The 12,731-nt window shown below is 40.5% G+C and overlaps 1 long non-coding RNA gene across 1 annotated transcript in view; it reads left to right on the forward strand.

Moving 5' to 3' along the window:
- LOC143118902 (uncharacterized) overlaps positions 1-3,534 on the forward strand; it is a 23,321-nt gene extending 19,787 nt beyond the window's left edge. The window contains exon 3 of the long non-coding RNA XR_012986226.1: positions 2,932-3,534. This is a non-coding gene — a long non-coding RNA (uncharacterized LOC143118902). The remainder of the gene's footprint in view (positions 1-2,931) is intronic.
- The last annotated feature ends 9,197 nt before the right edge of the window (positions 3,535-12,731 follow it).

Raw genomic sequence — 12,731 nt, forward strand, 5'->3', positions numbered from 1 at the left:
CGCGTGTGTGTGCGCACGGTTATGTGAAACGTCTGTCTATTGTCATTTCCCTATTCCCCTCACAGCTGTGTAGGCAAGCTTTTAGTCAGGCCCACAGTTTACTCAGATTTCCCTGCATCACTTCCTGTTTCTGAGGTCGAAACAAAGATTCACTTCATGGAAGGTCAAAGATTCACTTCATGGAAGGTTTCTGATTGGCTAGAGCACATTAGTTAATGATAAAGGAAATATTTTACATGGTGGGTGTGGGGGTGGTGGGTGTGGGGGTGGGGGCGCACTAACCATAAAATGGAAGTAGACGTCATGGCATTTCACACAAGACAATAGTACTTTGGTACATTCTCATTCTGGTTTAGTGTGGTTTGCAGGTGAGCTATTTCTACTCTGATTCTATTATGCTTAAAGTGGTGAAAGAGGATGTGTCTCTCAGCCTATATCCACTTTTAATCCCATCACTGAAGGTCAAAATAAATGAGCACATTCTTTAGAGAGGTGTATTAATCAGTCTAATTGTGTGGGCGGTTGACAACAACAAAGTGCATGTTCCTTGAGCAATCTTGTAGCTGGCTGTGTTCAGTTTGCTGTTATGGTAGGTAGGTATTTATTTTCATGGACAAAGTGCAACACAAAGCGTTTCACACGTTCAAAATAAAGGCTCTTTAAAAAAAAAAATCCAATTGGTACAATTGGTTAAACTTAAAAAGCTGCAAAATGTCCAAATGTCCATGGGCAATAATGTCTGTATGACACAGCAGGCGGCATGGGGTCTTTGAACAGATCAGGTTATCATTCCACTTATCATCTGGACTTTACTCAAACCTTTCCTGTCACTTGTGCAGGTTTCTCTCTCTTTCTCTCTCTCCTTCTCTCTCTCTCTCTCTCTTTCATGTTTTTCACCTCCCCTTTTATTACTTCCTTCTCGCTAGGCTTGTTTATCCCTGTTTGTTGGCACATTTCTCATGTTCTTGTTTACGGTATCTCATGCTCAGGAAAGCGAAAGACTGAAAGGGGACTCTTTGTTTGGGGTTCACTGGACATGTCAGAGTTTGGTTTATAATATAATTCAATTCAGTTCAATTCGATTTTTTTTATACGGAGGCCACAACATAAAACTCCTTTTTAGCAGTAGAACCACAGCTCATAGTGGGTGCCTATCTGCCTGGGACCAGCTGGGGATGACTTCATACACTCGTATCAGGATAAGCACACCCAGGTGTACCGTCACCGGTGTGACGGGAATGTTGGAAAATGAACGTTCTAAAGAATATCTGGATTCATTGAATTCAACATAGTATAGTATAGTATAGTATATATACTCTTTTGATCCCGTGAGGAAAATTTGGTCTCTGCATTTATCCCAATCCGTGAATTAGTGAAACAGACACAGCACACAGTGTGGTGAAGCACACACTAATCCCGGCGCAGTGAGCTGCCTGCATCAACAGCGGCGCTCGGGGAGCAGTGAGGGGTTAGGTGCCTTGCTCAAGGGCACTTCAGCCGTGCCTACTGGTCGGGGTTCGAACCGGCAACCCTCCGGTTACAGGTCCGAAGTGCTAACCAGTAGGCAACATAGAATTTTAGAACCTTGAATTGTTGCGGAATGGACATTTTTTGTTAGAATGTTCAAAAACCCACACCTTTAAGGGTTAACAGCATGGGTATGGGATGCAAACATAAGAAATGGTATATGATACCGAGTAAGTGGATGGAGAATGGAAATGCGTAGAGGCCAAATTGAAAGTAATGGCTGTAGGACAGCTAGTGGGTATGTAGCAGCCTTTCTCAAACTTCTTTGACCCGAGGCTCGGTCATGTCAGACTTTGGGTCATAGGGCCCACCCATATGCTGGACAGTGGGATCAGTGTCTCTCGTGTGCAGATGCGCACACACATTAAATGAACGACTACGACAATCTAATTTTATGCCTCTATGTTTGATGACACCAAATTAACAAGTATTTCCTGATGGGGGAAACGTTTGTTTTCTTTTTCTATTGGTCTGCGGTTCCATGATCTATTGTGCTGGAAAAGTGTAAAAATAGTTCACCATGAAAGCAGAACAAGTTGTAAGGGAGAAAATCTAATTAAATCTGGGGAACGCATTGTCTTGCCAAAGGTTATTATTCAACCTCAGTTATCTTATTCTCAAGACCCAAATTCCCAGACGAGGAGCAATTTTAGTCAGTTCTGGACAGTGAAAGGTTGACTATTCCAACCTCTTATACACAGTCTCAGAGAGGCCATTGGGAGGCCTAACACTCCCTGCTCTGTTAGTAGGCTATGAATGAACCCTAAAGTTTACCACTCAGTCACGTCATAAGTCTGTTGTCACAAGACCTCTTAAGCTGCTCCAAGCAGGATATGACTCCATGTTTACATAGAGTCATATTTGTCTTTCATTCATAAAAGCTTCTATCAGATTCATGGTGATGATTAATTGCACAAACCAATAAATAATGTATTTACATTAACCTCTTAGATACAGGAAGTGTACTGTTCTTTCCTGTAGTGTAAAATATGCATTTTAACAGCCTACTAATAGCCCTGTTTTTATGGTTACGTGGTCATAAATGGTCATAAAACACTGAAAAATAAAAAAAGAAACACTGATAGTGTAAAAGTTGTATATTCACAGGACATGTACATGTATGCCCTCACCTGGAGATATGGGAATACTTTTTGTCGAGGAATGACATAAGAGTAAAGTTCTTTCTTAATCTGCTCTGCTTTGGATCCTTATTGCTGGTTTTACAAATGGCTGCCTGTATATGGGATTTTCCTTATAGCTGTTTGTCAATTTACATTCAAAATGGTCAGTTCCCATGTTAACCGATCTATAACAAACTGGTTCAATGTCATCATCATATCACTGTTGTAAGCAGAACTCTGATACCTATAAACACAAATTTGCACTTTTCCCACACTTTCCCAGGTCCCTGAGGGCAAAGGAGAGTATAAACCCCCATCTGACCAGGATGAGAGCTGAAGATCATGTCGCTTCACACCAGTGGGCATGGATCTCAGTTTACAAACACACAGACACTCCACCTCTTCTCTAATTCTTTTCACCAGCCTCTGTTGCAAAGAGGTAGCTTTAATAACAACGTCTGTCACTCCCACGGCTATAGTTTGTAGTTATAGTTATTTCCCCCCAAGTTGGTTTGCAGAAGAAAAATAAAGTTTTAAAAACAAGTTTTGTGCACCATATAATGTTACAATGTGCAGGTATGTTTCTCTAGATTTTCACAAAGGATAGAGTGGAAACTGTACACATTGACAAGTGATACTGCAGGTGCAGCTATTTCATAAAGTACAACTTAATTCAAGTAAGAGAAAAAAATGGATCACTCACAACCGATTACCCTTTGTTAAGTGACCAAATGTATAGCCCTTACTAATGAATGTCCCAAATCTTCAAGCATCGAGGGAGAAACCTGGCATGCCACATACATGTCTTGTATCTTTTTTTAACCATGCTATCCATATCTCAATCTGTGTTCATAGTTTATAGTTCTGTTATCTAACCTCCATTAAATGTTGCACATTGAACCCACATTGAAGTTGCCTACCCGAAAAGGTTTTAAACCCTAAATATGTTACATTCTTCTATATCCTTCCATAAAATCTGTACAAAAAGGCGGTTCAAAAAGGATGAGTATGTTGCAAAGACATGACTGACAAGTCAAACTCAATCTCATGTCAAACATTGCGCAAGGAATATCCTAAGATGTCCTGCAATAAATAGACACTGCCACATGAAGTTTAGTCACGCTTATTTGGCAATAGCTCCGTGGAGGTTCAAATGCATGATCTGATCAGGCCAAGGTTACTCTGGTCTGATGTTCCACATCAGCTGTCCTCGTCACCATTCCAACGCACTACATTAACAAGTGACTCAACATAGTCACATAAGAACGGCAAAATTCATTGAATAAATCATCACTGAGTGTGAGCATTGATTCATTTTTCAATATTTTACATCATGTCTAATCCTAAACTTTACTTGAAATTTTAAAATCATTTCCACATTTTTTTTTTATGAAACATTGTCATTAGCAATGTTGTCAACAGTTATTTTCCGCAAAACTATGACAGCAATTGGGACATCATCAATACACAGTATTCTGTTTTAGTACATTTTTTGTTGTAAACATTTGTGAATTCCCCAACACCTTAGCAAAGAACCATTTTAGAGCTCCAGACAACAAGACCAACATTATGTGGGATTTAGATTTAGACCGCAAGTTGAACAAACCAGCTCAGAATAGCATCCCTTTGTCTGAGAAAAACAGGAGTCAGACGGGCAGACATACCTTAACTACTAGCCTTTGTTAAACATATCAACAAAGTGGTCATCTGTTGGATAACTCAGGCTCATGCACGATGAGCAGCTGGAGAAAATAATAGGCCTGTTCTTGCCATTGACCCAATTTGTGGGAAAGATAAATAAGTGGAAGATATAATCTTATGACAGGGATTGGTTAAAGATCTTAGAAGATGTTGACATTCCTTGTCAGTTGCTTGCAATTTTTAAAGAGTTTCAAAAACATTAAACACAACTTTGATGTCGTACACCATACACACACACACACACACACACACACACACACACACACACACCAAACCTCTGCAGACAAAGAGTGGTAGCTAGAGAGAAATGAGGTCACCCCCCACCCCACGTTAGAGCTCAGGTGGAGATAGCAGGTTTCAATGCGCTCACTCGGCCTAGTACTGTATAATTATGGTACAGTCATACACCCAAGGCCTCAATGCTGCCTGCCTGAGCTGTTTTTGGGCCTGCACATCAAGACATGCTAATATGGTGACATCATTGGAAGAAGGAAGCTATTAGTGTGACAGTTGTCCTCCTTCCTCATTCTGCAAATGCTGTGTGCTTGCTGTTGCCCTGAGATCTCATGATGAACTTTCCAGTCTCCTTAGTTTTGTCAAGGACAGGCAAATGTTAGTTCCTCTAACACGGCATGACTTCATTATGGTTGTCACATTGTGAAGCTTCTTCTCTGCCCAGTGTGAGCCATTGAAATATAAATAGCTACCACAGATATGTTCTTGTCCATGACTACATAGTCATACGATCAGATGAGGTGGGGTCGTGATGTTGTTGATGTTCGAATTAGTCTTGAATTTCTTGAGATAATTGAAACTGGTCTGCCCCAGTAATATGTTAAAAGATCAGCTCATGAGATGTGACTAGTCCGTTTGAGACTCTTATTCTGTTTTATTTGAGGATGGGGTTAGCAATAAGCTGGGATATTAACTGATTAGACATTAGGACATTAGGCTGTTCAGTTTTGACAGCATGCGTCAGTTGAGCGAAAAACATCTTCTGAATGCAGCTGCATGTCATCAGCGATGGAATCATTTGTAGTGTCAGGTCTATCAACATCATACTCCCCCTCCCCTGGTGATCTAACCAGGGGCGTAGCCAGGATTATTTTATAGGGGGGGCCAGCTGGGTCCAGACTTTTTATTGGGGTGGCACTTGGGAATCAAAACTACTATTTGAAAACTACTCAAAAAGTTTTGAAGATTACAGTGTCGGCTACCCAGTCTAGGCTACAATTCATATTAATACTTGCATTGATTTGATTTGATTTGATTTTTAAATAACACAAAGACAAAAAGCATATTATACCATTCTTATTTTTAAATGTAGCCTATCACTGTCAGCTGGACATGACTTTCATCTATGTGTAGGGCAGACTGTCCTGAATCTGGCAATATAAGAACCATGGTGGAGGGGGGGTTGGCGGCTGAGCAATGTACAGACATGTGGTGTGAGCCTTACAGAAATAAATGGCAATTTTTTTATTTAGTAATGAAAAACAACCTTTCTGCGCTGTACACTCATGATGATTCTGAAACAACTTTTTACTACATTGTCATGAACAAAGTGAAGACAAAAAGGTGTTTCTTTGTCGAAGAAATTGGGATGCAATGTGAGTCTCAAATTGAATGCCATGCAGGAATTTGCTAGGATCTCAAAACCGTATTATGAACATGCTTTGCCATAGAGAAACACATGATAGCGTTGGATTATGATCATGCTTTGCCACCACAACACACAAAAATGTGGGGTAAGTCGAACTATATGAAGTTATTACTTTGATGTCATTTCGTCTGTTTTATAACCCAGAAGGATGTACTTGGTATCAAATGATAGCTCTGTGTCTCCTCTTTCAACTGACATGCGTGGCATATATATCCGATCACGGGGTCGTGAGTAGGGCCTAATTCAAACGAGAGTAATGGGTTTTTGTACATGATGTTATTTTGCAGTCACGTTGTCTGTTTTTATAGCCCAGAAGCATCGATATACTTGGTACCAATAGATAGCCCTGTGTCTCCTCTTTCTTCTGATATGCTTGCCATATCTATGCGATCACGGGTTCGCGAGTAATTCAAACGAGAGTAATGGGTGCGCAGGTGAACTGTAAATATGAATCAATTTGATTTAATTTCATGATTATTTTTTTTTTCAAACTTGATCGCACAGACAAGTGTTTAGTCTCGTTGGAAAGCCCCACTTCTGCTCTGTCACACAATTAAGGTTTCATCTCGCTGCGATGAACAATTCTGGAGCAATGTAACAAAGAACTCAGGCAAAGCAACCTCTGCCTGACCAGCTATGGCAAGAACCACACAGCAAATTCTGTTTTTATAAAGTAGCCTAGGCTAGGCCCTATTAGCCTACTTTTATTGGAGCCATCCGGAGATATGTGCCTAATATGCTTACATTTCACCCGAATTTGTACTTGGAATTTTATCGAAATATTTTTGTAACAGCGTTATACCGCGGGCATCCGATTATTTTTTATCAGCCCCACACTTCAATGTCAGAGCCTACCTAACAAGGACAGCCCAACGCAGCTCACTTGGCTATGATTCGTGACACATTCTAACATCTTATTAGCATTAATGTTCCAACTCATCATTAACTCACCTGTTGTTACTGAGGTTAAGTAGTAGTCTAGGCTACTTTCAAGTGTTTATAACAGATGACTTAAATTGTCCCGCTGCTGCTGCTGCACTATAGGCCTACTCACGATTTGATCAGAACCATAGTACACTTCCTGACTGGGCCAATGGTCGTAGATAGAGTGCAGTAATTGGTTCAGTCCCTGCTTTGCAAAGTGTTGGCAAAGTGCCGTCGAAAACGACAGCAATCTTTTTTTTTTTACTTTTCACTGAACGGAGCTGGGGGGGCCAGCAGGGTGGCCAAGCTTTGACCAGTGGTGGCCGTGGCCCCCCCTGGCCACCACGTAGCTCCGCCTCTGGATCTAACAGAGGCGGATCAGACGCCCTGCTTTATTCCAGCTGGCAAGTCACCAACTGACAACCGGTCAACCGGGGTGCGATTCCTGAACCAGCCATCGTGAGTCTGTGTCTTTGGATAAAAGCGTCTGCTAAATATCAGTTAATGTTATTTTAGGACAATTCCACGCAAAACTGTCACGTCCATAACGCCAACACAATCTCATGGTATATGATGTGAATGATGATTACTTGCAATTTGAGCATTCACTCTTCACTGTAAACCCAGATTTAGTTGTAATAAATATGTTAGGTGGTCACTACTAATGTTTGTGTGTTTGTTCATGTTTTATCAATAATAAAAGGCATTCCTATACATTGTGATGAATTTCTCTTCAACTTTAAATAAAACAATTAAATTAATACAGTAGCCTAATCTTAAAATAAAACAATAGATTAGTTCATATTTTAATGAGCATTTTAGTAACATTCATTTTAACCTATAGTTATTTTATACAACTGCAACTTCTGAAACAATTTAAGTGAACTAAAGATTTTGAGTAAAGACTAAATGTAAGCTTAATTTGTCTACAGCATCAACATAAGGTTATTATTTGACACAACTAAACCTGTTTAGTTTTGTGTTTTGTAAAAACTAGAATGGTTTAAGGCAATCATTTTCCATGCAATATTCTAGTAATGGCAACTAGTTCGGGTTTAGAGTGTTGGTTGTAGAACTTACATGAAAAACTTTTCACATAATCATTTGCATCATACAAATATTATGGCATTAAGTTGGCGTTATGGACGTGACAGTTTTGCATGGAATTGCCCTTTACCAAGCCACTTTGACCCCAGGGGTTGCCCTCCCTTCACCTCGGGGAGGGAGTATGACGCTCAGACCTGAAACTCCCAGTGATCTCAGGAACATCTCTGACGATGTGTCCTGCACATCAGGACGTAGGGTTGGGGGAACGGTATGGTGCTGTGCAAACATCATCCCCAGGTCCACAAGCTGCATCCCCAGATCCATATCCATCTTCATCCACAGACAACAGACTAGGTGTCCGTTTTAGATAGATAGATAGATGGATAGACAGATAGATAGATAGATAGATAGATAGATGGATAGACAGATAGATAGATAGATAGATAGATAGATAGATAGATAGATAGATAGATAGATGGATAGACAGATAGATAGATAGATAGATAGATAGATAGATAGAAAGATAGATAGATAGATACTTTATTGATCCCCAAGGGGAAATTCAAGGAAAATTCAAGAAATTAATTCATTTATTTGCTTGTAGTATTCATATGGGAGGCAGGGAAAGATTTCAGTCTGGCTTTGCCTTGTCATAGAAACTATACATTTCTTGCAAGCTCATTTGCATAAAAAAAAAAATAATAATCGAAAGGAGTCCATCAGTGCATGGCCTCTTAGTTTGAACTGAAACCCAGCTGTACTGCTAGGACAAGGGTTTACCAGAAATGAAACGTCAGCAATCACCAAGAGTGATATCAATATTTTAGTTTAACAGAAGCTCTGTAAAAAACGACAGCAGGTCTCACCTGGCCATTTACTGAAACAGGACACTGATACTGAACTCAGCACCAAGGGTTCACTGAGTTCTGTAATGAACGTAGAGGCCATAGGTTATGTGTTATTTTCCACTGCACCCCACCTCCCAACTTGTGACATGAAACATCAGCCAAGGCTTCATTCCAAACAGACAAGTCTAGGCCTGTAGCAGGTTAACCTTGTGGCCTACAGCTATTGACACAGGCCACGAAGACCAAACAAAAATCCTAACACAGACATTTTGACTATGCCAAAACATCTTGAAATCTGACAAACACACATGGTGGCAGAAACTGCTTGCATAATGGGAAGTAGGTGACCTACATAGTCACACACACAGTAAAAAAAAAATAACCTACATATTGTGTGCAGTGATGATTCATTTAGAACTGTTGTGAAGAAGATGGGTATTGTCTTTTTATGTGAAAATAAGAATTATATGATGATGACAAAAAAATGTGAAACAAAATGCAAATCATAAATCCATAACTCTAGATCAGAACGCTGCATCATTTGAACTGTGTCACAAGGGCTTCATTAACTCCTATCAAATTATACTTCTGCATCAATTTACTTGGCAGACAGGTTTATGAGAACTGCCCGTGTGACTGTGTGGGTATTTGGTGCATGTATTTGCATTTTTGTAAGATATTTATCAGTGTGTGTGAATTCCCTGCGAATTGAAACTATATTTGTGGTGTTGTGAGCACTTTGCCCTACCAGTTGAGCTAAAGGTCATCAACTTAGTAAAACTCCATTTTAAAATCATGGTGTCTACTAAAATAGCCTACATGCTTGTTGTTACATGTAAATACCTCCTCCTGGTAAAGATATTTCTTTAGAATTGGTCTGACATGAAGAACCCCCACAACACTGTCACTATAACATGAACCCCAAAACTAATTGAGAGTTAGATCCTTTATTTACCATTTTAGCATCTTTTGGCATTGAACTGAAACTGGGTTGAGAGCGTACAAAACTTCCACTGGCCAGCAACTTAGTTAGAAGTGTTGAATGTTACTGAGACTTCCTCTTGATAAAGGTCATAACAGTACAGCTTGACAATAACACACTTTTTGGTATTGTACACAACACTGCAGGCCATTAGAAGGAAACCATAAACACAGAGAAAATAATTTATGCCATTAACCATAAGAGCAACGACAGGAGAGGGGTAGATATTTTCCCTTGAGGGGCTTTATGGTGAGCAACAGAAATACAGCAGCCTCTTTTAAGTATAAACTGTTAGGCTACTATATCAGCAGACACCAGTGCTTATGGCACCAGCGTGCCATAGGTCTCTAGAGACTGACAAACTCATTACAGCAGCAGATAACATTCCATAAGGGTAAGGAGGAGTCTGTTTAATCATCATTCACCACAGTATGGGTGTAAATATCACACTCATACCTGAGGCATACCAGTCAGTGGCGGTATTGTCTGAACATAATGTTGCATATAACCCAGAGGTCAGACAGGACACCAGCCGATCGAGCCAGGCTGCCAGCAAAAGCAAGACCTTCACCGAGAGGGGTCACAAGGCCATACTTACATTAGACAAGAAATAATGGCCCGACATACCCTCACAAGGTTTTATAAGAGGGTGTAGCTGCCAACTCTGGATAACAAACACACAGCAGATATCGCTAGGGTGAGGCTGTCCTTGAAGTTGTGTGGCACACCTCAAGATATGTTGGGAATGTTTGCAATTGCCTGTTGGACTCACAGGCACATAAACTCAAACTGCAACAGACATTTTAGCTTGGATTAGTTTGTTAATGTGACAGTATTTCAGCTATTTAGACGGTACACTGTCCATTTTACACTGACTGCACTTGGGTAAAACCCAGGTGCCGAAAAACAGTGCCCAATTCTTTCGATATGACCACAACGCTTTCGGTTTTGTTTTGAGTAGACAAAACAAATCAAACAAAACACAGCAAGGTAGAGATGCAGTGTTTGCACTAAACTGCTCCGATATAAAGAATTGACAACAGGTGTCACCATGCCTTTTAAGCTGCCTTCACAACGACTTGGACTTATCACAACCTAAAATGGCAATGCATTTTTGTTTCATGATAGATTTCCATATCTGTGACTGCACTTGGCCGATAAGATTAGCAGTGCTGTTCAGGTAGTTCCTTCCCTGTAAGTTGGCCGTGGGTCCTGGTGCTCACCCTCAGCATTAAAGCAGCACTATGGAACTTTGGCCTAAAACTAGCGAGCTAGCTGGCTAACAGGCATGCAAAGCCTTGCAAACACCACCCAGAGCCTTATTTGCACTGCCAGAAGCTATAACACACATGCAAACTAGTGTTTTTTTGGGGACATGGTTGGCAATGTCGTGCTGTGAAACTTTTTCCTGTGTTCCCCTGGATGGCTGGTGGGAACTGCACGTGTTTGTCTGTCCTTCACATAATCATATACCATCATGCTGAATTTAAAGATGACACCAAAACTAGTTACCTGATAAAAGCATACATCAAAAAAATGGAAAATTATTGCAGTGTTGCTTTTATTAGGTAGTGCCTAATCTCCTAGGCAGCTTTCGCTATATCTCTTCCTGATTCCAGTCAGTGAGTAGCATGCAAAGAGCAGCCACAGGGAAATGTTTGTCTTCTTTAAATTGTGCTAACCTTTAGAACAAAATGGACTCAGATAGAAAAGGATTTTCATATAAAGAGCAGATACTCCAAGCAAACACACCTGCTTGGGGAGCTTGTAAAGAACATTTTTTTCAGCATATTGTCATGATCTGAATGAATCCGTGTAGGGCGGACTCAAGATCCTGCAGCCTAACTGAAGCAGTAAACAAGCGAAGGGCTGTGCTTGTGCATGTGTTCTGCTGGTTGGGAAACGTGCACATGATCACTCCGCCTGCTTGAATGTGGCCTTCAGCATTTGCCTTTGAGTCAACCCCACTGCTGACACTCTCCCAGTTGGATATTTTCAAGGAAATGATAGACCTGTGTCCCATGAGCACATGAATAAACAACATGTGAATGTGCTCCAGGGACTTGCCTTTGAAATCCTCATTTCCCTTCCCACAACTCCTTCAGGAGAGACCAACACAACTGTCTTCCATGGTAGAGCGCTCAAAGGCTGTTCACACCAAGAAAGATAACTATAACAATAATAGCAAAAAAGTATCATTCTAACTGAATGAATAACAATGTCCATTGTCCACACATCTAGAACTACATGTAGAACAATATAATTGGGGATACCTTTCAGAGGGATTTTGAGAACTAGAATTGCATCTCTGAGGAATTGCAAGAGTGGGCTTGTTTGGGTGCAGTTCGCCAAAAGGATTGCAACAGTACCTTATTTTTGAAAATCTGGCACACGGATCAAAAGTTATCTGCATTAACGCAACATCCAATAAACCAAAATGCATAAATAAAGCGGTAACTATGCTGGTTGGTAGGGTTATCATGTTGGTTACTAATTTTAGAGGTTACTAATTTTAGAGGTGGTTGCTAGGTTGTTGCTTGGGTAATTAAGATGGTTGCTATGGTGGTTGCTATGCTTAGTAATGCAGTTGCTAGGGTAATCATGTTGTTTACTGTGGTGGTTGCTAGATTGTTGCTAGGGTAATTAGCATGGTTGCTAGGGTGTTGCTAAGATAACTAGGAAGGTTGCTAAAGTACATATGGTGATTGCTAGGGTAATTGGCATGGTTACTAAGGTGTTGTTAAAGGAATTATCCGGAGTAAAATGCACTTTAGATCGATTTCCGGATGATTGGGGGTACATACGTTGAGTTGACATCAAAATGATGTCATTCGGATGTGTTTTGAGAAAGTTCGATTGTACCGTTTTCAGTCACAACTCGTAGCCTGGAAGTGAGCGGGGCATTTCAATTGCGCCGC

The sequence above is a fragment of the Alosa pseudoharengus genome, unplaced genomic scaffold, assembly GCF_046254945.1.
Source record: "Alosa pseudoharengus isolate Yale_2024_CS ecotype anadromous, Long Island Sound unplaced genomic scaffold, YU_APseudo_1.1 YU_APseudo_1.1_scf_12, whole genome shotgun sequence".
NCBI lineage: Eukaryota > Metazoa > Chordata > Actinopteri > Clupeiformes > Clupeidae > Alosa > Alosa pseudoharengus.